The following is a 22,397-nucleotide window of genomic DNA, read 5'->3' as shown; positions in this document are numbered from 1 at the left end:
TTATTGGGGGACATCTATGGGGGCACTTCTTACTGGCACATTATTGGTGGCACTATAGGGGCATCTACTGAGGCCACAAAGAACGGTTATTTTATATGGGGGCTCTGTATAGGGGCATTTTATACTGGGACACATTGTGTTGGGTACTATGGGGAAGGGGGGAGAGGACTACTACGGGGCACTAAGAAGGGGTATTTTATGCTTACAAATTATGGGGGACACTGAGGGCATCTACTGGCGCACTATATATCGGGCATTTTATACTGGTACATTATGGGGGCACTAGGGGGGAGAGGAGCACTATGGGGGCATTTACTGGGGTCACTATATAGGGGTATTTTATACTGGCACATTATGGAGGCACTATGGGGACAGTAGCTCAACTGGAGGCATTACAAGGGGGTATTTTTTGCACTGTCACATTATAAGGAGAATTATTACTACTGGGGGGCGGCATTATGGTGGGCTTTATTACTCCCCCATGGTATGACCCCCTAGTAGCTGCACCATCCTCTCCCTGCTCTGCTATCCCTCTGCCCCTTCTCCAAATCCTTATTATGAAATCTTTCTCATTAGGATAAAACACATCATCAGCTCCACCCAGCCCCCGGCCAAGTGTGGAAGTGGCGTCCGAGATCCCCAAGGGCCAAGCCAAGTAATTGTAAGTTTTCATATGAAATATGTTTGTTATACACATATAGCCTACACTGTCAGGTGTCACCCGGGGGGGTGACACCATTTTCTACCGCACCGGGTGACACCAGCCCTAGCAACGCCACTGCACCGTGTCACAAAGCTCGAATCATTTCAAATTGGTTTCTTGAACATGACAATGAGTTCACTGTACTAAAATGGCCCCCACAGTCACCAGATCTCAACCCAATACAGCATCTTTGGGATGTGGTGGAACGGGAGCTTCGTGCCCTGGATGTGCATCCCTCAAATCTCCATCAACTGCAAGATGCTATCCTATCAATATGGGCCAACATTTCTAAAAAATGCTATCAGCACCTTGTTGAATCAATGCCACATAGAATTAAGGTAGTTCTGAAGGCAAAAGGGGGTCCAACACCATATCAATATGGTGTTCCCAATAATTCTTTAGGTGAGTGTATATATTTATTAAAAGTTTAAATCACCCCCTTTCCCAATTTTGCATATAAAAATATAAACACAATAAAAAATATATATATATATTATGTATCGCCACGTCCCAAAAAGTCTGAACTATTGAAATATTAAAAAGTATCTCCTATGCGGTGAACGCCTTAACAGAAAAAATAATTAAACATTATGCGATTAGCCATTTTTTTTGTCACCTTGTTCCCCCCAAAAATAGGATACGACTGTTCTATTATAGGCCGGACGTTCCATAAAATGCGGAATGCATGCTGCTTTTTCTGTGTTTTTATTATTTTCACGTCGTATCAAATGGTATCGAGTATCACAATACTTTTTTTATGGTATCGATATCTAATCAAAATTTTGGTATCGTGACAACCCTAGTTCCCACCCCTTCTCAATGGTGGTACATGATCTATAACCCGGATTTTTAGTTGACTGATATTGTGTTTTTTTTCCTCCCAAAAATGCTGCACAACCGATAAATCCACATTCCCCATACAATTTTTAACCTCAGTGATGGTCTCTCCTATGTACTCGCCACAATAATCCGCAGCACTTTACAAGTTCATAGGGTTCATGTACAAAACAAAAACAACTGGATAATATGCAACTGAAACACTAGGAGTCAGGGCCCTGCTCGCAAGAGCTTACAATCTATGAAGAATTGGGGGTGACACATAAGGTAGTTGTTTGTGATAAGTAGGATTTGAGCCATTATTGAACTGACAGGAGTAGTGCCGGCCAATCTGCTTTGGGTTTGGGACTACTAGAGGATCGAGTTTAGGCCAGAGGAGTTGGTGGGGGGAGGTTTAGTCGGGGAATAGTCAGTTTAGGTAGCTTGATAAGCCTGCCTGAAAAGATGTGTTTTTAAGGCACGTTTGAAGGTGGAGAAGTTGTGGATTGACCTAGTATTCCGGGGCAGATTATTCCAGAGAGTAGGTGCAGCTCGAGAAAAGTCTTGAAGACGGGAGTGAGAGGTACGAATTATGGAGGTTATTAATCTTAGGTCGCTAACAGAAGGGAGAGCACCAGTAGGGTGGTAGATGGAGATGAGGGAGGAGATGTATGGAGGGGCAGCACTGTGGAGAGCTTTGTGGGTGAGGGTGAGAAGTTTGAACTGTATTCTGTGGTGGATGGGCAACCAGTTAAGTGACTGGCACAGACTAGTAGCATCAGTGTACCGATTGGATGGATAGATGAGCCTAGCTGCAGCATTTAGAACAGACTGAAGGGGGAGAGTTTAGTGAAAGGGAGACCGATTAGTAGTGCATTGCAGTAGTCAAGTACAGTGTACAGTGATCCCTCAAGATACAATGGCCTCAGGATACAATATTTTCAACATACAATGGTCTTTTCTGGCCCATCGTAAGTTGAAATTAGACTCAGCATACAATGCCTCAGATCCAACCAATCAAGGCCACCTCTCTGGTAAAATAGCTGTATTAGTTGCTAGTTAGCAGCTAGTCCTGGATATTATATATAAGGACATGTCTTATCTGTCTTAGTTATCTGCTTATTTTTCTTAAATCTTCATTTTCTCTTATCTTGAATGACATTTTGGGGCTTTGGAACTGATTTACGCAAGTTACAATGGTTTCAACATACAATGGTTGTCCTGGAACCAATTAATATTGTAACTTGAGGTACCACTGTATATGAATGCCTGATATGATAACTACGTCCAGTCTTGGATGTTTGAAAGTATCCCCTTTTAGCAAATTATTGCAGTGACAATATTGGAGGCACGAAAAGTTACCAGTTTTAGGGGGACACAAAAAAGTTTGTTCACTTCTCCTATTTGGGCCAAAGTCTTTTATTTAACTAGATGTCCCTTAGATTACGATTTGTTCTATAAACCATAAGTGGGGGACGGGAGAACTCTGGTATTGTACAACCTAAGCTTCTTCTCAAGAGTCCCCAGTCACTTCTCAGGCACGGCTACCCTTTCCCCACTTACGTTCGTAAACATTGAAATGAATGAAATTCTCTTTGCACCATGCATGTCTAGCTCCTATCATTGTCATATTATGTATTTTGTTTTTATGTATGTCAAAAATCTGTAGGTTTCAAAAACATAAGTATACTGTATATCCGGTACATGTATCCAAAAATGGTAGTTCCTATTTGGAACCTACATTTCTAAACTTCAATTCGGGATATAGCCCATAATATAAAAGCGTATACTTTTTTTTTACAATGGAAATATATAGTGAACGGATGCCACTGTATGTCACCAGTCTGAGGCATCCATAAACGTATACATTTTGGTATATGTTAAACGGATGGCAAAAATTTGATGTGAACCCACCCTCAGACTCAGTCGTTCCTGCTGAAAACAATAGTATAGTATACTTTGCATGGGGGCATTTAGGGACCAATTTCAACTAGATGTCCATTAAGGGGTTGTCTGAGATTTTGATATTCATAGCCTATCCTCCAAATCCCAGCTCCCCCATTCCCCAATAAGCTGTTCGAAGAGGCCGCAGCGCTCCAGTTAATGCCATGGCCTCTTCCTCAGACAGCGACGCCACGTCCATCAGTCACATGGCCTAAGCATAGCTCAGTCCCATTCAAGTGAATGGGGCTGAGCTGCGATACCAAGTACAGCCATTGTACAGTGGATGCTGCCGTGCTTGGTTAGCTTCATCAAACAGTTAATTGTTGGGATTATAATTAACACGACAGGGATGCCCACCAGTGTAGTAAACTGGTGCACAGCTAACTAACTACCAATATGCAGCTTTAAAAATTTCAAAGAAAATGGCTAGCTCACAGTCAATTTGCACATAATATTTACTTCATCAAAAACAATAAAATACATATAATAATACAATAAAAAATGATTAATAATAAATGATGGGTTTTTATGGCAGGAGTTTGTCTGTACCTTTCCATATTCGTTTGGTTTATGATGACCTTAAATTATAGCTGTGCCTCCCTGACTGATTGTCTGGCTCGAGTCCTTTTACAGTCGAGTCCATATTGATAAAGAACCTTGAAAGTTGAAAATACCTATGATTGTTGGGTTTAGTTTCTGATGATGAGTAACTCTGATTGGGACGTTTTTGGTCTGGCTTGAGGAGTCACAGTATACAGTGAGGAACAGAAGTATTTAAACACCCTGTGATTTTGCAAGTTCTCCCACTTAGAAATCATGGAGGGGTCTGAAATTAACATTGTAGGTGCATTCCCACTCTGAGAGACAGAATAAAAAAAATTATAATCAGGAAATCACATTGCATGATTTTTAAAGAATTTTTTTTGTCTTGCACTGCTGAACATAAGTATTTGAACTCCTGAGAAAATCAGTGTTACTATTTGGTACAGAAGCCTTTGTTTGCAATTACAGAGATCAAACGTTTCCTGTATTTCTTGACCAGGTTTGTACACACTGCAACAGGGATTTTGGCCCATTCCTCCACACAGATCTCCTCTAGATCTGTCAGGTTTCAGGGCTGTCGCTGAGCAACACGGATTTTCAGATCCCTCCAAAGATGTTCTATTGGATTTAGGTCTGGAGATTAGCTAGGCCACTCCAGAACCTTGATATGCTTCGTGTCGTTATCATGTTGGAAGACCCAGCCACGACTCATCTTCAATGCTCTGACCGAGGGAAGGAGGTTGTTGCTCAAAATCTCACAATCAATGGCCCCATTCATCCTCTCCTTAATACAGTGCAGTCGTCCTGTCCCCTTCACAGAAAAGCACCCCCAAAGCATGATGTAACCACCCCCAGGCTTCACAGTAGGGATGGTGTTCTTGGGATGCAACTCATCCTTCTTTTTCCTCCAAACACGACAGATGAGACCATCAAGTTATACTTTGGTCTCATCTGACCACATGACTTTCTCCCATGCATCCTCTAGATCAGGGGTGCACAACCTGCGGCCCGGGGGCCACATGCGGCCCTCAATACCATTCTATGCGGCCCCCAGCCATCTGGTAGCAGACATGTATGTCTATGTCTTGTGGCTGCTCACATGAATCTTTCATGTATTGTCCCATTAGATGGGAGTACTAGAAGTGTAACTAGACATTTAGAATATATACTGTGTGTTCAATATGCCATAAATATAGTATTTCACTTGGTAATACCCCTTTAAAGATTATTTTCGGCCCTTGGAATTGTTTCAGGTTGACAATGTGGCCCCCAACCAGAAAAGGTTGTGCACCCCTGCTCTAGATCATCCAGATGGTCATTGGCAGACTTCAGACGGGCCTGGACATGTGATGACTTGAGCATTGGAACCTTTTGTGCAATGCATGATTTTAAACCATGACGGCGTAGTGTTCTACCGACAGTGACCTTTAAAATTGTGGTCCCAGCTCTCTTTGTCATTGACCAGCTTCTCCCTTGTAGTTCTGAGATGATTCCTGACCTTTCTTACCCCACGAGGTAAGATCTTGCATGGAGCCCCAGCCTCTTCCATTTTCTAACAATTGCTCCAACAGTTGATCTATTTTCACCAAGCTGCTTGGCAATTGCTCTGTAGCCCTTTCTAGCCTTGTGGAGGTCCACAATTTTGTTTCTGGTGTCTTTTGACAGCTTTTTGGTCTTGCCCATGGTAGTAGTTGGCGTCTGACTGACTGTGGGGTGTATAGGTGTCTTTAAAGAGCTCAGACAGGTGCTACTAAGTTAGACTAATGAGTGGAGTAGAGGTGGACTTTTTAAAGGCACAGTAACAGGTCTTTGAGAGCCAGAATTCTTGCTGTTTCTCAGGTCTTTAAATACTTATGTTCAGCAATGCAAGACAAATTCTTTAAAAATCATACAACGTGATTCCCTGAATTTTTATTTATTTATTCTGTCTCTCAGAGTGGGAATGCACCTACAATGTGAATTTCAGACCCCTCCATGATTTCTAAGTGGGATAACTTGCAAAATTGCAGGGTGTTCAAATACTTCTGTTCCTCGCTGTACGTCTTGTTTCTTCTTTACTGTGTTTGGAAAATTGCAGAACACTATATAGAAAGGGAAATCAAAGTCCTTGGACTCCGAAGTCGGGTTTGTAGACATTTGATTTGTATAATAAATCTCTGAAACAGAGTACACTAGGTGAATATAGTGAGGAAGCTCTGAGGAAATAGACATCTGAATTTTGTTACTTTCTATAGTTGTTCTGGTGCAATTGAAGAGCAATGGGGAATAATTTCAGTATACCCGGATTATAAGATAGCCAAAACATTGGTGAAGGAAAGGGGAAGTAAAGAGGGTCTGAAGAATGTGGACAGAGTGTTGGAGAAGGCAGGGATGAAGTATGGGAATCTTAACCTAGAAGTCTGGGAAAGATTCAGAAGGACTAATTGTGGTTGGATAAAAGATCATGGATGTGAAGAAGTGGTTGATATATTGATAAAAGTATCTCATGAGGTTGAAACTGAAGGATGAAGAGAAGTTGTATGAGGTAGATTGTTGTATACTCAGAAACAGAGATGAGAGAAAACTGGAGATACGCCACCTCCATACCACCTGGCCAGTGCCCCTACTAGAGAGTCCAGGAGTGGACCAGAGGGATGGACGTGTAACTTCTGTGGTAATCAGAACCCAGACTGGACTGACACTTGAAGGGTTTGTGGGAAACGTTGACCCTAGAAACCAGCAGGCATTTATCCTATATTGACTAAGACTACAATCCTACCTGCTCAGACGCCACAGACCCATCCGCCCCTATGGCTCTCGAAGCCCCAGGACTGTCAGGACAGTACGGTTACGTTACAGTGACAGAATATAAACCATGACGGACTGATGTATGCAGTCCTGGAACTGCCGTTCGAGGGTTTATATCTTTGTTCAAGATGTGAGCAAATGACCCGTTTGGAATCTGAAATAGAGTCTCTAAATGGGCAAGTTGCAACACTGAGAGGCATTGACAATTTGTCAAAAGAGTTTGCTTCTCACCGAGCAAGCACTCTTTGGGGTAGATGAGGGGGAGGGTGACAGAGAGGAGGCTGAGGAAAGTGACGTAGCTAGCTGGGTAACAGTTAGAAAGCGGGGTAGAGGGAAGAGTGCCAGGGAGGCTAGCCCTGATCTGACACACCCCAACAAGTTTGCACGTTTGGCAGATGAGGGGGATGTCAGTCCAGGGACGGCACTGCTGCAGCCGGAGACTTCCTCTGCCAGTCAGGGGAATGTCAGCTCCAGTAAGCAGGGAATCAGGAGAGCAGGGCAGGCCAGACAGGTGCTGGTAGTGGGAGACTCCATTATTAGGGGAACAGATAGGGAAATCTGTCACAAAGACCGTGATCGCCGAACAGTGTGCTGTCTTCCTGGCGCTAGAGTTTGACACATCGTGGATCGGGTTGACAGATTACTGGGAGGGTCTGGAGAAGATCCAGCGGTCATGGTCCATATCGGAACCAATGACAAAGTTATAGGTAGGTGGAGAGTCCTTAAAAATGATTTCAGGGATTTTGGTCAAAAGCTTAGGGCAAGGACCTCAAAGGTAGTATTTTCCGAAATACTGCCTGTACCACGAGCCACACAAGAAAGGCAGCGGGAGATTAACAAGTGGCTCAAGAACTGGTGTAGGAAGGAGGGGTTTGGGTTCCTGGAGAACTGGGCCAACTTTTCTTTCGGCTACAGGCTCTATCATAGGGACGGCTGCACCTCAATGGGGAAGGGACAGCTGTGCTGGGGAGAAAGATGGCTAAAAGGTTGGAGGAGTGTTTAAACTAGGGACTGGGGGAGGGAAATTACATTATATGAGGGGAAGATAGGGCAGATAGCGACCGGGGGCAATGTAGTGGGACTGGGGGAGGAATGGAAGGAGGGACTAGAACAGTTCAGAAGGAAGGGTGTAGGGTAAAAAATATACATAAACCTCTCAAATGTATGTATACTAATGCCAGAAGCCTGACTAATAAAACTGGTGAACTGGAATTAGTGATGTGTGAGGAGAACTATGACATAGTGGGAATAACTGAGACATGGCTGAATGATAGCTATGACTGGGCAGTTAATGTACAAGGTTACAGTCTGTTTAGAAAGGATCGTCAAAGCCGGAGAGGGGGAGGGGTTCTCCTTTATGTAAAGTCCTGTCTAAAGCCCACAGTCCGTGAAGATATAAGTGAGGGACATGAACATGTGGAGTCACTGTGGGTAGAGATACATGGAGCTAAAAATAACAATAAATTACTAATAGGAGTTTACTATAAACCACCTAATATACCAGAGTCCACAGAAAATCTACTACTAAACGAGATAGACAAGGCGGCAAATCATAATGAGGTGGGTATTATGGGGGACTTCAACTACCCAGATATAGAATGGGAAACTGAAACTTGTATATCTCATAAGGGAAACAGGTTTCTGGCAATAACCAAAGACAATTACCTCTCCCAACTGGTTCAGGACCCAACTAGAGGGACGGCCATACTGGACTTAGTATTAACCAATAGGCCTGACAGAACAACAGACGTGCAGGTTGGGGGACACCTGGGAAATAGTGACCATAAAGTAATAACCTTCCAATTATCATTCAAAAGAGTGTTTCTACACGGAGGAACAAAAATACCAAACTTCAAAAAAGCTAAATTTAGCCAACTAAGAGAGGCCATAGGCCTAACTAACTGGGACAAAGTCCTCAAAAATAAAAATACAGCCACAAAATGGGATATCTTTAAAAACATCCTAAAATCTCATTGTCAGAGGTACATACCGTATGGGAATAAAAGGTTAAGGAACAAAAATAAACCAATGTGGATAAATAGAACTGTAAAGAAAGTAATAAATGACAAAAAGAAAGCATATAAATCACTAAAACAGGAGTGTAGCACGGAAGCACTGAAAAACTATAAGGAAAAAAATAGAACATGTAAAAAACAAATAAAAGCGGCCAAACTAGAGACCGAGAGATTAATTGCCAAAGAGAGTAAAACTAACCCTAAAATGTTCTTCAATTATATAAATGTTAAAAAGTATAAATCTGAAGGTGTCGGTGTCACTACCAGAGCTTTGAGACGTTCTCACAGCTCTGTGGCTCCACCCCTGTGATGATGTCACTTAGAGCTTGGAGGAGTTCTCACTGCTCTGTTTCTCCGCCCCTGTGATGAGGTCTTTACTCCCAGCTGTTCCTCCTGCGTTTGATTTCCCTGCCTTTAAATCACCCCTCCTCCTATTGTAGGGCGTGGATTATATTTCTCATTTCAGTTGTAGCTCTTACTTGAGTATCTTCACTTGTAAGCTATCAGTGTACTGGACCTGTGTTCTGCTGCAGCAAGCTCTCCGGATTTTGCCAGCTGTCCTTGGATCCGTCTTCTCTGTGGCTGCAGTTCCTTCAGCTAAGTGTGCAGACATTGTTGTGTACCTGGTTATTTTCTGACTGGATCTGAGGTGGCCACGGTTTCCCTCCATATACTGAGCAGGGCACCGGTGGCCGTGCCCCTTCCACTATTGTAGGGGTTACAGTGGTCATCAGTCTTAGGTACGCGGGCATGCCTCGTTCCACCATTTGGATCCGGGCATGTGCTTTAGCAGCATAGGGAGAGCTTTGAGGGTCTGACAGGGGTCACCCTTTATCTTCCCTAGTTTGGGTCCAGTCAGTAGCTCTTTTTACTGTGTTTGCTCTTGTTGCTCACAAACAGGCGTGACAGTCGGCCCATTAAAGAGTAATGAGGGGGGAGTCGCAGAGAGCGAGGAGGAGAAGGCAAAGCTGTTAAATATTTTTTTTCTCCAATGTATTCACTGAGGAAAATAAATTGTCAGATGACATGCAGAATATAAAAATAAATTCCCCATTAAAAGTGTCCTGTCTGACCCAGGAAGAAATACATCAGCGACTTAAAAAGATTAAAATAGACAAATCGCCAGGGCCGGATGGCATACACCCCCGTATCCTAAGGGAATTAAGTAATGTCATAGCCAGACCCTTATTTCTGATATTTGAAGACTCTATACTGACAGGGATTGACCCACAGGATTGGCTCATGGCAAATGTGGTGCCAATATTCAAAAAGGATCCAAAAACTGAGCCTGGAAACTATAGACCGGTAAGTTTAACATGTTGTGGGTAAACTGTTTGAAGGTTTTCTGAGAGATGCTATCTTAGAGCATCTCAACGGAAATAAGCAAATAACGCCATATCGGCATGGCTTCGTGAGGGATCAGTCATGCCAAACTAATTTAATCAGTTTCTATGAGCAGGTAAGTTCTAGACTTGACAGGGGCGAATCAATGGATGTCGTATATCTGGACTTCTCCAAAGCATTTGACACTGTACCACATAAAAGGTTAGTATATAAAATGAGAATGCTCGAACTGGGAGAAAACGTCTGTATGTGGGTAAGTAACTGGCTCAATGATAGAAAACAGAGGGTGGTTATTAACGGCACATACTCAGATTGGGTCACTGTCACTAGTGGGGTACCTCAGGGGTCAGTATTAGGCCCTATTCTCTTCAATATATTTATTAATGATCTTGTAGAAGGCTTGCATAGAAAAGTATCAATTTTCGCAGCTGACACTAAACTGTGTAAAGTAATTAACACGGAAGAGGACAGTATACTACTACAGAGGGATCTGTATAGATTGGAGGCTTGGGCAGATAAGTGGCAGATGAGGTTTAACACTGACAAATGTAAAGTTATGCACATGGGAAGGAATAATGTAAGTCACCCGTACATACAAAATGGTAAAACACTCGGTAATACTGACATGGAAAAGGATCTAGGAATTTTAATAGACAGCAAACTAAGCTGAAAAAACCAGTGTCAGGCAGCTGCTGCCAAGGGCAATAAGATAATGGGTTGCATCAGAAGGGGCATAGATGCCCGTGATAAGAACATAGTCCTACCACTTTACAAATCGCTAGTCAGACCACACATGGAGTACTGCGTACAGTTCTGGGCTCCTGTAAACAAGGCAGACATAGCAGAGCTGGAGAAGGTCCAGAGGAGGGCAACTAAAGTAATAACTGGAATGGGGCAACTACAGTACCGTGAAAGATTATCAAAATTAGGGTTATTCACGACTGAGGGGAGATCTAATTAATATGTATAAATATATCAGGGGTCAGTACAGAGATCTATCCCATCATCTATTTATCCCCAGGACTGTGACTGTGAAGAGGGGACATCGTCTGCGTCTGGAGTTATAGTTTATAGAAACACCCCATATGTGGTCGTAGACTACTGTACGGGCACACGGCAGGGCGCAGAAGAAAAGGAACACCATATGGTTTCTGGAAGGCAGATTTTGCTGGATTGGTTTTTAGACACCATGTCCCATTTGAAGCCCCCTGATGCACCCCTAGAATAGAAACTCCAAAAAAGTGACCCCAATTTTGGAAACTACGGGATAAGGTGGAAGTTTTCTTGGTACTATTTTAGGGTACATATGATTTTTGTTTGCTCTATATTACACTTTTTGTGAGACAAAGTAACAAAAAATAGAAATTCTGAAATTTCATCTCCATTTGCCATTAACTCTTGTAGAACACTTAAAGGGTTAACAAAGTTTGTAAAAATCAGTTTTGAATACCTTGAGGGGTGTAGTTTCTTAAATGGGGTCGCTTTTTGGAGTTTCTACTCTAGGGGTGCATTGGGGGGGGGCTTCAAATGGGACATGGTTTCAGAAAACCAGTCCAGCAAAAACTTCCTTCCAAAAACCATATGGCGTTCCTTTCCTTCTGTGCCCTGCCGTGTGGCCATACAGCAGTTTATGACCACATATGGGGCATTTCTGTAAACTACAGAATCAGGGCAATAAATATTGAGTTTTGTTTGGCTGTTAACCCTTGCTTTGTTATAGGAAAAAATGGATTAAAATGGAAAATTTGCCAAAAAATTGCTGTTTCGGCATAGTTATTTTTTTTAATATTTACAACGTTCATCTGACAGGTTAGATCATGTGCTATTTTTATAGAGCAGATTATTACGGACGCGGCGATAGCTAATATGTATACCTTATTTCTTTATTTAGGTTTTACACAATAATATCCTTTTTGAAACAAAAAAAATTCATGTTTTCATAGTTTTTTCAGTTTTTAGGTGATTGTCTCAGGTCAGGAATCATTTTTGCGGGATGCGATGACTGTTATATTGGCACTATTTTGGGGTGAATATGACTTTTTGATCGCTTGCTGTTACACTTTTTGTGATATAAGGTAACCAAAAAATATATTTTTATAATAAAAAATTGTTAGTGTTCACCTGAGGGGTTAGGTCATGTAGTATTTTTATAGAGCAGGTTCTTATGGATGCGGCAACTAATATGTATACCTGTATACCTTTTTTTTGGGGGGGGGGGTTTACACAATAATATCTTTTTTGAAACAAAAAAAACATGCTTTAGTGTCTTCATAGTCTGAGAGCCATAGTTTTTTTTTTTTTTTTTTTTTTTTGAGCGAATGTCTTATGTAGGGTATCATTTTTTGCAGGATGAGGTGACGGTTAGATTGGCACCATTTTGGGGGGCATATGCCTTTTTAATCGCTTGGTGTTGCACTTTTAGTGACGTAAGGTGACAAAATAGATAGTTTTTTAGCACAGTTTTTATTTTATTTTTTTGACTGTTCACCTGAGGGGTTATGTCATATGATATTTTTATAGAGCCGGTTGTTACGGACGTGGCGATACCTAATATGTATACTTTCTTTTATTTATTTTTTAGTTTTACACAATAATATCATTTTTGAAACAAAAAAAAATAATAATGTTCAAGTGTCTCCATAGTCTGAGAGTCATAGTTTTTTCAGTTTTTGGGTGATTGTCTTAGGTAGGGTATCATTTTTTTGGGATGAGATGACAGTTAGATTGGCACTATTTTGGGGCATATGACTTCTTGATTGCTTGCTATTACACTTTTTGTGATGTAAGGTGACAAAAAAAGGCTTTTTATTTTTTACACTTTTTTTTTTTTTTTTTACGGTGTTCACCTCAGGGTTTAGGTCATGTGGTATTTTTATAGAGCAGGTTCTTACGGACGTGGCGATAGCTAATATCTCTACTTTTTTTATTCTTTTTACATTTAACATAAAAAAGCATTTTTGAAACAAAAAACTCATGTTTTAGTCTGAGAGCCATAGTTTTTTTCTTTTTTGCGCCATTGTCTCATGTAGGGGCTCATTTTTTACGGGATAAGGTGACTGTTTGGTACTATTTTGGCATACATATGACTTTTTTGATCACTTTTATTACCTTTTCTGGGAAGTAAGGTGGGCAAAATTTCAATTTCATCATAGTTTTTATTTTTTTTATGGCGTTCACCGTGCAGGGAAAGTAACATGACCGTTTTATAGATCAGGACGTTACGGACACGGTGATATCAAACATGTGTAGGAAGTTTTTTTAAATTTTTAATCAGTGATAAATGTTTTTTTTTATTTTTACTTTTTTCCCTTTTTTACCCAGACCCACTTGGTTCTTGAAGATCCAGTGGGTATGATCTCTGTATAAAACAATACAGTACACTATATAGTGTACTGTACTGTATTTTCACTTTACTTAGTCTGATCAGGCTTCTGCCTTTAGCAGAAGTCTGATCAGCACCATGGACAGCCAGAAGCCTGTGAAGGCGTCCGGTTGCCATGGTAACCATCACTCGCTGCCGCAACAGAGCACCGTGTGATGGGGCGGGAGGGCGGCCCCCTCCCTCTGTGATCCTGTCAAGAATCGGGGGCTGAAAAGGAACAGCAGCCCCTGATGGGAAAAGGAGAGAGCTCCCTCCCTGTTAACCCATTCCATACAGCAGTCACTATGGACCGCGGCATGGAAGGGGTTAAACGGCTTATATCTGTGTGATGATATATAACAAAGAAAGGCGGCTCTCCACAGGTTTTTTGGAAACAGGTGCTCTTGCTCAATTTGACTCACCCTCGTCAGTTATAATTTAGAAAAATAGAATATTGATGAGCAGGCACTCTAATTATGGGTACATGGAAGACAATTTTATTAAATATTTAAAATATATAGAGACATAAAACCATAAAAATACAAATAATATTAGCAGCAATGGCAATATTCAAATATAATGAGACAGCAAACAATCAATAATAAATAGTTAACAGCAGTGTCAATAGCAGTTGGAGGATGATGGTGGTATTGACAGTAATTAGTGTATATATAAATAGATAAAAAGCAGAAACATCTTCTACGATTGGATTAGTGGTAATAGTTCCATGTATCAATCCCCATGTAATATATTCCACTGTCTGTTTGAAGATTGAGCAGCTATATAGTATAGCAACAATGTAGCAGCACTATTCTTATTTGCAACAATGTAACAGCAATGTTGCCGTTTTGAGAGTTCCACTATTCGCTTGCCTGCAATGGATCGCTAGGTGTCTTCTTTCTTTATGCAGCACAGACACAGTCCCACTTTTTAATATAGAAATAGGGAATCTTCAGTTATACACATCAGATATTTGTTAGGTTTACTCACAGTTGCGCTGTTCTCTGGTGCGGCGTCCCGCTCCTACTGTGAGAACAGGCTGACCTTTATATTATGGATCCTCCGGTCACAGCTTCTTAAAAAGTCGGCGTTCCACGTGTTATGGCGGCGTCTCTGTTTACCAGTCCCGCCTCTCCAGTATTCAGGATGCCTCTTAGTTTCTTTGTCCAGCTGTCGGGGTTCCACTTTGTAGATATCAGGTCTAATCTTGTGAGTATCTTTGAATTCGATTCCTCTTAGAGCGCTCCAGTGATATAGTTAGAATCTTTCATATGCTTGTTCACCCAAACATGTTTCGGAGCTCAGACTTGCTCCTTCCTCAGTGGTCCCTTCAGTGGGGGACCTGCGCTGCAAACCGCAGGTCTGAATTGAGCTGCGGTTTGCAGCAATCGCCGATAGGGGGTCAATAGACCCCCCTCGGCATTGACCCAGGGGGCCTACTGATTGATTTCAGCAGGCACCCAGTTCTGATCACCGCCCTCCGCAGAACTATGATCGGAACTACACAGGACGTACCTGTACGCCCTGTGTCCTTAAGTACCAGGACATCAGGGCATACAGGTACGCCCTGTGTCCATAACAGGTTAAAGAGGACCTGTCGCCACTTCTGAAATGTCTGTTTTAATAGCTTCATGCATTCCCCACCTACTAACAATTCTGGAGCATCTATTCTTATGTCTGTATGTTGTCCCATTCCTCTATTATTTCTACCAGAAGTTATGAATAATTGTTAGCAGTCTGTCGTAAGGGTACAGAGGGAAGGTAACAAGTTGGGGGGGGGGGGGGGTGTACCTGCACAGTCGGACAATGGCAGCACTGATTGGATAGAGTGAGTCTGTGCAGGTACACCCCCCCAACTTGTTACTTCCCCTCTCTACCCTTACTGCAGGCTAATATCAAATATCAAGGAATGGCACAACATAGAGCCATGAGAATAGATGCTCCAGAATTGTTATTACATGGGGAATTTATGAAGCTATTAAAACAGGAATGTCAGGAGCGGTGACAGGTCCTCTTTTAGACTGAGTTAACCTTTGTTTCATCAAGGGTTAGTTCACCTTTAGTTCAGCTGAACTTCTGATAATCTCTACCTTATCAACCATGTATCCGTGCAACTATTATCTTTAGTACAAAGGAATGTAGTTTCTATAAATGCTGGTGTTTGTAGTAAAGAGGTTGTCTAGTAAATTAAAATAACCTTTAAAGTGTGTGCATAAGGCCTTACAGTACATTACTTAGGAATGAAGATGAATCTCCTACTTTATTTAGAACTGCCCTTTCAGAAGGTAAAGAGCGGCTATGTTGGCTTTAGCTTTTTGTGATATTTTATGGTTACTACTTGTAGCTATGTTAAACATGTTCTCCCTGTTATCACAGTTATGATGAAGGCTCTCGTTAAACATTAACAATACAAAAGCTAAAGCCTTGTATTCTTTATTGTTTAGTATACAGATGAATGAACAGTATTTAAGATGAAGATAAAAAACGGATTACAATAAAGGCGCATTTAGATGCGCTGAGCAGCAGCAGATTGTCAGCTACTAGCTCAGTGGAGGTGACCACTGAAGTTACATGCAGCGATCAGCTCTACAGTATGAGAACAAGGGATCATCATTGCGATCGCTCGTCTCCATACAGAATCATTGTTTCTGGGGCAGCAGATTGCTGGTTAGATAACACGATCTGCTGCCCAGAAACATTAATTTAGGTGCCTGCACAAACGACATTAGCCCCCCCATGCCATCAGTCCTCTGTGCCCTCTGCTTATAGCCATCAGTCCCCAGCACCTGTTTAATACTCACCACTCCTGTAGGGGCACCACCGACACTCCATAGCTTTTGAGCCTCTTCACTTCTTCACTCACTGCACTGTGTCATGATCCAGTCAGGGCCGGTGCTTCCATAGAGGCAAGGGGGGCAACTGCCCCTGGGCTCCTGAGTCCTTAGGGGCCTCCAAGCCCACCACCCGGGACGCTAAAGTCCTAGCAGCCATGGTAAAGTGTAGTGGGGAGCAGGGGAGCAGTATACTTACCGTCCGTGCGGCTCCCGGGGCGCTCCAGAGTGACGTCAGGGCGCCCCAAGCGCATGGATCACGTGATCGCATGGCACGTCATCCATGCGCATGGGGCGCTCTGACATCACTCTGGAGCGCCCCGGGAGCCGCGTGGACGGTAAGTATACCGCTCCCCCGCTCCCCACTACTACTATGGCAACCAGGACTTTAATAGCGTCCTGGCTGCCATAGTAACACTGAAAGCATTTTAAAGACGGATCCGTCTTCAAATGCTTTCAGTACACTTGCGTTTTTCCGGATCCGGCGTGTAATTCCTGCAAGTGGAGTACACGCCGGATCAGGACAACGCAAGTGTGAAAGAGGCCTAAGATTATTATTTTTTTGTTGTCAAACTGCAGGGATGGAAAATGGCGACAAAATAGTGGTCTGGTCTCAAGGTCTGAAAGGAGAAGACAAGGACAGAGAACATCTACATCAAAGGAGACGTCACTGGATGTAAGAGGTATGGGGCGCTGTATTTCTGTAGTGATGGGGGGGACATTAAAGTCAGCAAGTGTCGTGTGTGTGTGGGGGGGGGGGGCCCTTATTGTTTTTCGCCCCAGGGCCCCATTTCACCTAGAACCGGCCCTGGATCCAGTGCAGCACAGTGCGGGCCAGCGGTAGGCCACGGAGCGTGAGTAATAGCAAGGTCTTCACTCACGCTCCGTGGTCACATGACACAAACGAATCCTCGATCCCAAAAATTTGCATCAAGGATTTTTTTGTGTCGAGTTACTCAATTTAATCAAGTAATCGTTGCAGCCCTAGTTATAATGTCCTCCATAGTGGCCCCTAGCTGTAATAATGTCCCTCATAGTTGCACTCAGCAGTAATGATGTCCCCCATAGTAGCCTCTAGCAGTAATAATGGCATCCAGCAATAATAATGTCCCCCATAGTGGCCTCCTGCAGTATTAGTGGCCTCCAGCAGTAATAGTCCCCCATAGTGGTTCCCAGCGGTAATAATATCCCCCATAGTGGGCTCTAGTAGTAATAATGCCCCCCATAGTGGCCCCCAGCAGTAATAATGTCCCCCACAGTGGCCCTTAGCTGTAATAATGTTCCTCCTAGTAAGGAGAAGAAGAAGGCTGTTTTGTCCCTCAGTGGGGAAATTTTGGCATTACAGGAGCAAAAATAAGAGTAATTAGAATTTTTTTTATTTTTTTGTATAATTGTCTTTTTATTAGAATAAGTACAATAATAAAAGTATAGAAATACAGTTTCTCATATGATCAATAGACTTTCAAAAATCCAAGTGAGAGAAACAGCAAAATTCACAACACAATTACAGCACCACTGTGCTGCTCCAGCCATTCTCCATCAAATAACCGCTTATCTTGAGAAATCCCGAAAACCGGGATAATGGATCACTTACTCTACTATAAAATTTTGAATAGTTTGAGAAAACAAATGAAAGACAAGACGAGACAGAAGAGGGGAGACAAAAGAAAAATGGGGAAAAAAAACTTTTAGTTGTTCATATCAAAGAAAGTATCCCAGGGTTGCCAAATCTTATTAAATTTGTCTACTGTATTATTAATGCATGCTGTCAAATATTCCATCCTTCTGACTTCCGCTATACTATTGAGTAGCTCCAGTTTAGTAGGTATATCTCGTCTCTTCCAGAACTTAGCAATAAGGCGTCTCGCAGCTGTCAAAATATAAAGAACCATGTAGAGCACTGGCTTCTTCAGTATCATTGGAGGCATGTTCAATAAAAACATATATGGATCCAATGGGAAGGTAATGTTAAAAATCTGTACCAAAAGGCGTTGAACCTCCTTCCATAGTGGAAAAATAACTGGGCAGTCCCAAAAGATATGGAACAACGTCCCTTGGTTAGAATCACACCTCCAACAATTACCAGAAACAGTGGGGTCCAAATGTCTAAGCATCTGAGGTGTATGATACCAAAACATTAATATCTTATATGAATTTTCCCTAAAGGTCACACAAGTAGATGATAATGCTGCTCTACGCCAAATAAGTTGCCATTCACTTGACGAGATGTCTTTTTCAAGGTATCTCTCCCATTTAGACATATATGTATGTCGTAAGACCTGCGGTGGTTCAGGAGTTGATAAAAGGACATAAATATCCGATATAAGACCCTTAGTAGAAGTCGAAAGCTTACATAGTCTTTCAAACTGTGTTGGGGTAGATACCTTTGTGTCTCGAAACATAGAACTAAGCAAATGTTTTATTTGTAAGTGCTGCCATCTAGATGACTCAGGTAGATCATATCTCTCTCTAAGCGAGTCAAAAGACATGATCTCCAGAGTCCTGTATTCCACAATATCAGCAAATCTAAAGAGCTTGTTAGAGAACCATGGTTTAAAGGACAGACCCTGCAATCCCACTGGAAACACAGGATTGAACAAGAATGAAGTCAAGGAGGGCTTGTCAGAGGCTAACGAAAACTTCCGCTTACAACATTTCCAAATGTTAAATGTGTGTAGCATAGGGCCCAACAGTTGATCTGAGTAATCACCTGGTAAGGACGACCATAAGAGGGCATTGGGATGAATAGGGGCTAGCCATAGCTTCTCAATCTCCATCCATCTAGAGAATGCTGGAAGTGAGGACCATGCCGGGATACGACGCAGATGTGTCGCCCAGTAGTATTTCGTAATGTCAGGAAGCCCCAACCCACCCTGTGTTTTAAGGGCAGTGAGAATACTACATGCAATCCTATGTCTCTTCCCATTCCAGACAAACCTAAGGATGGAAGACTGTAGCGCTCTCAGCTCTTTTATGGGTATCGGGACGGGGATAGTCTCTATCACATATAATAACTTAGGTAATATGGTCATTTTGACCGCCGCAATACGCCCTAACAGGGAGATAGGCAAAGGCATCCACTTAGCCATAAGTGCTTTAAGTTCTTGAAATAGAGGGACAAAATTGTGAGTATATAAAGTACCATACGTTTTCGTTAAATTTACTCCTAAATACTTAAGGGTGGTATCATTCCATCTGAAATGATAATTGCTTTTCAAATTATTCAATATATCCGGAGGGAGATTGATAGACAGTGCCTCCGTCTTGGACTTATTGATCTTGTACCCAGACAACCTACCATATTCCTCCATGACCTGGAATAAATTTGGTAATGAGATATGCAAATTTGTAAGTGTCATAAGAATGTCATCAGCAAAGAGTGACACTTTAAAGGCAACTCTATTTACTTCTACCCCTTGAATATCCGGATGAGCCCGAATTAGCGCTGCCAACGGCTCAATGCACAATACAAATAACAATGGAGACAGCGGGCAGCCTTGCCGTGTACCATTGCGGATGGGTATCAGTTTTGACTGGGCATGCGTCATTCTCACAAAAGCCGAGGGGCAGGTGTAAAGGGCTCGTATAGCGTTCAGAAAGGGCCCCCCGATACCAAAACATCTCAGCGCAGAAAACATAAAAGGCCAACTCAGGCGGTCGAAGGCCTTTTCAGCATCAAGGCCTAACACCAATGCTTGTTGTTTCTTCCTATTAAGAACATCTATCAGATCTATAGTTCTCCTTGTATTATCTCCCCCTTGACGATGTAACACAAAACCAACCTGATCTTTGTGTATCAGACTCGGAAGCAAGCTGACAAGTCTGTTCGCCAAGGTCTTTGTAAATATCTTCAAATCTGAATTAAGGAGGGCTATAGGACGATAATTCGCACAGTCCATATGATCTTTGCCTGGTTTGGGTATAAGGGTAATAAAAGACTGCAGCATCGTGTCAGGTACAGGGGAGCCCCCCATGAAGGAGTTAAAAACCCTAACCAAGTGTGGAAGTAGAGTATATATGTCTTGTAATAAAGGTACGGTAGACCGTCTGGACCTGGTGACTTACGATTCGGTAGACTCTTAATCACTTCAGCTATCTCCTCTGTAGTAATTTGGATGTTAAGTGTAGCTGCTAAGTCGTTGGACAATTTAGGTAACCCACACTTTTTAAGGAAAACAGAGAGCTGTTCTGTTGTTGTATAGGATCCCTCGCCATCTGTAGAGGAAGGGAATATAAATTCTCATAATATTTCTGAAAGATGGACATGATTTTATTTGGATCATAGGTGATAGTGACCATCAGCCTGTCTCAAGGCCGTTGGTGCATTTACTAAAGTGGAATCCCGTAATTGTTTTGCTAAAAGCGTGTGTGACTTATTCCCCCAGGCATAGTAATGCTGTCTGGAATACAAGAGTAGCCTATCTGTCTTTACCAACGCCAAATCCCTCAACTTAGCTCTCAGCAAAACTATACGCCTCAAAAGGTGCCGAGAACTACGGGAGCCCAATTGACTTTCTAGATGGTCCAGATCTTTCTTAGTAGAGCAATATTGCCTATTCCTGTCTTTTTTTAGTTTGGAGCCTATAGCTATGCAGTTGCCCCTAAAAACAGCTTTATGCGCCTCCCATAGAGTGGTCACCGAGGAAACTGACTGCTGGTTTATATTAAAGTATTCTGATAGACTCTCCTGCAATGCCTGCCTAGATACTGGGTTTGATATCAGGCTTTCATTCAACCGCCAGTGACAGATCTTAGTCACCGGGTGTCCAGTACTTAGTTTTAAGAAAATTGGCGCATGGTCTGACCATGAGATGGTTCCTATATCTGCATCTACCATTAAACGCATAATAGGGACATTACCGAAGAAATAGTCAATTCTAGAGTGCGTACTATGTGGGTGGGAATAGAACGTATATGTTTTGGACGTGGGATAGTTCACCCTCCATAGGTCAAATAGCCCAAATCGTCTCACTAGGCGTCTAAAAAGACGCGAAAGCTTAACCTGCTCTCTGGGAGGGGGCTTCCCTGTCAGTGTCTGCCTGTCACAGGTCTCAGAGAAAGAGACATTAAAGTCACCCCCCACAATGAGTGCTGCTGGTAACATATGAGATACTCTAGAGAGCACCCTGGCAATAAAAGGGATCTGCTTAGTATTCGGAGCATAAAGGTTACATAAAACAAAAGGAGAGCCATGTAGAGTAGCCTGTATAATAATATAGCGCCCGTGAAGGTCAGAAATCTGGTTAGTCACCTGAAGTGGACAATTAGCAGATAAAAGGATCGCCACTCCTGCTTTTTTCTGCCCACTAGAAGCTGAATAAGCCCTTGGGAATAGACCTCTAGCAAACTTGAATGACCCTGTGCTATCGAAATGTGTCTCCTGGAGGAAGACTACGTCCGCCCCTTGGGTACGACATTCCGTCAAGGCCAGTCTCCTTTTAACATTGGAGTTCAGGCCTTTGACATTCAAGGACATATACTTGACCATGGCATAAAAAATAACTGCGCCATATACTTGCTATTTTGGCAATAGGCATCATTCCTCCAGGAGATCTCCTCCCAATTTTCCCATGAGGGCATCTGAAAAAAATCATCATCAGTATCATCAAATACAATAGACAGGTAACAGGATACACGACACAGAAGGGTGCAAGGAAACACAAAGGACAAAGACATAAAAAAAATAAAAATGAACAGGAAATATCCAAACATTGGACTGTGACATCCAGATGGGGGCATTCAGAAAAGGCAAAGGACACATTAAATGGTCCAATCTCTTCTCCTCATCACCATATAGAACTGAGGAAAGGAAGAGGGCAACTAGGATCACTCCCCCCTGTGGTGACATGGTAGAACACATCCGACATAGATAACTAAACATTGTGTGAACAATATGCATAATAGGTGAGCCCTTTAAAACGCCTTATAATACGTTTCTTCTAAAACAATCAAGCACTAAAAACATATGAGGGACATCTGCCGCCCGACATAATAACATAAATTGCAAGAAGTGAGCCTCAATATACAGCTCCAGTCCCAGTAGTTCAGGACGA

Source organism: Bufo gargarizans, chromosome 4 (genome assembly GCF_014858855.1).
Source record: "Bufo gargarizans isolate SCDJY-AF-19 chromosome 4, ASM1485885v1, whole genome shotgun sequence".
Taxonomy (NCBI): Eukaryota; Metazoa; Chordata; class Amphibia; order Anura; family Bufonidae; genus Bufo; species Bufo gargarizans.
Note: the sequence above shows the minus strand (reverse complement) of the source record.